General features: G+C 36.1%; 1 long non-coding RNA gene across 1 annotated transcript; it reads left to right on the top strand.

Annotated features, from left to right (window-relative positions):
- The first annotated feature begins 772 nt into the window (after window positions 1–772).
- On the top strand, window positions 773–3,242 carry LOC105263169 (uncharacterized). The gene is made up of 3 exons (XR_891887.1): window positions 773–991; window positions 1,061–1,559; window positions 3,054–3,242. It is a non-coding gene; the product is annotated as an uncharacterized lncRNA (long non-coding RNA).
- The last annotated feature ends 249 nt before the right edge of the window (window positions 3,243–3,491 follow it).

Here is a 3,491-nt window from a genome sequence, read left to right as displayed (position 1 = left end):
GTCGGAAATTTCCGTGGATTTTCCTCCAGAATATATTGAAAAATGGAAGTAGGCAGTTTTTTGCATAAAGCAATAGATAATAAACACATCAGTTTCAGTAGCTCACAGTCCGATGAAACAAATAACAAGGGGTAGGTTTATGGCAATGAAAAACATTTTAAAAGGTCAACGACATACACTGATTTAATCCCCTAAATAGAGAGAAAGGGAGGTGAACAATGAATAATAAATTTACAAAGGGGACCAGCGACCTGACTTTTCTTCCGAGTCAATCTGAATTTTCTCCATGAGTAGAATCTACTCCTACATTTTCCGAATTTTTCTCGTTCCTCCTTGGTTCATATCTGAAAGTTACGACGAGTTGGTTTCGACTTGAAAGACCACTGAGAATGGCGGTCCATGTGATTAGAGAAAGAAAAATTGAGCGACGGGAATTACTCAACAAAAATAGCAATTGATGATGGGAGGGGCTAGTGGACTGAGTGCCGCGGGCATTAGTTTGGTAAACTAACATAGTTGGTTCTATATCATGTGTTCTGATTTGCCGCGAAAGCATAGAAACATCGATTCGAGCGGCAGCACTCACAACTCGCTCAAAACCCATATTGGCGTTCTCAGTGGAGTCGGGAGGGTTGAAAAAAAATATTCTAGTGTAATAGGAAAAAGTTTCAACAATAATCTGAACTTAGTTCAGAATTTTTACAGTCGACAAAATACTAGAAAACAAAATTTTACTTACTCAAACTTCGAAAATAAATTCAATGTCATTTATTTAAGGTTAAATTAAATTTATATTGTATTAATACCAAGAGGTGATGGATAGAAAATACTGTTTTTAGAACTTGTGAGCGATTTTTCAGCGGCCAGTGCTCACAATTCGCTCAGAACCGTTTTTAGAGTTGTCATAGTGGGTAAAAATGATTAAAAAAATATTACAGCTACCGGAGACTTCAAACAAAAGTCACAATTTCGTAGAATTTTTCGACCCCCTGTAAACGTCTAAAACATCTCGTCCTTGACGCTGAAAATTCTAAAATAACCTCAATGTCATTTATTCTAGTCTTCCAGCCATTCATTTCCAAAGAAATCTGACATTCTGATTTTACCCATGTTTACGCTGTCCCCTTTTACACTCGGCAAGTGGTGCATACATACCATTACCTCTGATAAAGCCTCCCGTTGAACCAAAAAGGGATAGAAAATTACATGCGCCGGGAAGGAGAAAACTGAAGAGGATTTTGATTGGAGAGGGAGGGATAACCAACTCCGAAAAGCTGAATCTCGTGAATTGTACCAAAGGTCACTTATTCATCGTTTCCACCACTCCCATCTACCTCGAGTCATTCAATTCAACATCTCTCGGGAAAATGCGGAGATTCAAGAGTAAATTGAATTAATGAAGAAAAGTTGGATGAACAAAATAAATTAATAAGAAAACGAAAATGTAGTCAAATGGTTCTGACTGAATAACACCGAAGAGAGTGAATGGAGGACAATGCGGAGAGTATTTTTCCCTCGCCAAAAAAAGCTGACCGAATCCAAGACACAAAAGAATTGAGGTATACACGATATTTTTTGCTCTTGCATTTCCTAGGAATATTGGGTGCAACCTACACAGACAACAGCCATTCTCCTCCGAACCTTCGAGGAAGAGTCTCGGGTGATACCGAGGTAGTTTTGTACTTTTTTTTTATATTTGCTGGAGGGGTGGTAGGGAAAAAGAGGGTGAATAAAGAGGAAATATCCGTCTGTGCCGCACTGCATTGGAATGTGCCTTCGTGCATGTTTTTTCTCACTCGATTTCCTTTTTTCGCAACCATTGTAGGAAATGGCAGACAGTGGGGATGGGTCACACAAAGAGTAGAAGATACACCGTAAAAATCATTTTAAATCAAATCGAAAAACCGATTTGACGTGAAAATTTCTTTCGCTTCGTCCGATACACTACTTCAATCGAATCGAAAAATTTGTTATACAAACTTGAAAAAAAATTGAATATGTTATAGATTCATTCCACGCAATTCCTAGATAACTGAAACAAACTTATTTCATTATGCGCGATCAAAATCATGAAATTGAAGAAGATCAGTTTTGTTTATGACAACTCGAGAAATATCAGTTTTTTTTAACAAAAAGTGTTAAAGAACATTTCTCCTCGAAAATCAAGACAATTTTCCAATGCTCTTTCACATTTCTATTTATTTTTCGAAAAACTTTCAGGGCAAACCTCTAAACAAAACTTTTTTCGGCCTATTTTTTACAATTATTTATTCTTGTTTTTGTCAGCATACATCTATGCATGTGTGAAAATTGCAAAAATTTAATCGGTTAAGGTCATCATAGAATCGAACACCATACATGAAGATTATGTTGAATATATTGTTATAGATTTTATTTATAAAAATACATGTTTTTTTGCCGGGGCCTTCATATATGTGTTATGGTAATAAGCATGCGCCAAATGCTTGAGTTCTGAAAATAAATAACTTCATCAAATAAATCGCTGGAATCAGTATTTTTTTATGTAGTGGGAATCCACTGAGTATCTAGGAGTACTGATGAATGTCAACCTCGTTGAGACTTTACGATGGAGCGGTAAATTAAGGGTGACATTATTTTCTTTTCGAGAGATAGTTGGGATTTATCCTGTCGGATTTTCAGGCTTGGGGTAAGTAAATTCAGATGGAATTGGTGAGGGATTTGATTGAAATAAATGATGCAAGTTGATTCAACATAACGAGTATTCGGTATTCATCGAGTTGATGATATGGTTTATAGGAATGTAAGCGATTTGATGAATGCCCATGTGAATAAATAACGGGGAAAATAATCCAGAGAAAAATTTCAGGTTTGGTTGATAATTACAGCAAGGAAATGAACAGATTGGCATTATTGATTAGAAAACATGAGAGTAACCAAACATACCGACAATCTACCGGTCCTAAATTTTCATGACTCCACTATAAACTATTTAGATCGATTATTTACCTAGCCATGGAGTCATCGTATTCGCCATCAGTATCACATTACAGTTAATCCCGGCATTATTTCAGAGATGATGTAGCACGAGGGGTGAACACTTCATCCGCAATTCCGGAATCAGTCTGACATTGCTCCAGTCGATGAGCCAGATGCGACGCATTCAATAATTCATGAGCACTTACGGCGAAACGAAAATGATCCTTCAACCGACAATTCCGAACTGTACGTCTCAGTAAAATGAAATTTCGCTTTAAACTTTAAAAGCCTCAACTTCAGACTTTTTAAAATCATAATTTGAATTCTAAATATTCCAATGTGTACGTACCGTAATGCTTTCGAATGAAATAATGTTTCAGGACTCAAATGAAGATTTTTAAGTGTCAATACTTGAGACTTACATAAGTACCAATTTGGAATTTTTTCAACTTGATTTTAGGCTTACAGAATTTAATTTTGTTGGAAACTCAAATTTTAGTTCAACCCTGGTGAAAGAAAAATTTTTTATGCCA

The sequence above is a fragment of the Fopius arisanus genome, unplaced genomic scaffold (genome assembly GCF_000806365.1).
Source record: "Fopius arisanus strain USDA-PBARC FA_bdor unplaced genomic scaffold, ASM80636v1 scaffold00013, whole genome shotgun sequence".
In the NCBI taxonomy this organism is placed as follows: domain Eukaryota; kingdom Metazoa; phylum Arthropoda; class Insecta; order Hymenoptera; family Braconidae; genus Fopius; species Fopius arisanus.
Note: the sequence above shows the minus strand (reverse complement) of the source record. Positions and strands in the feature narration are given on the sequence as shown.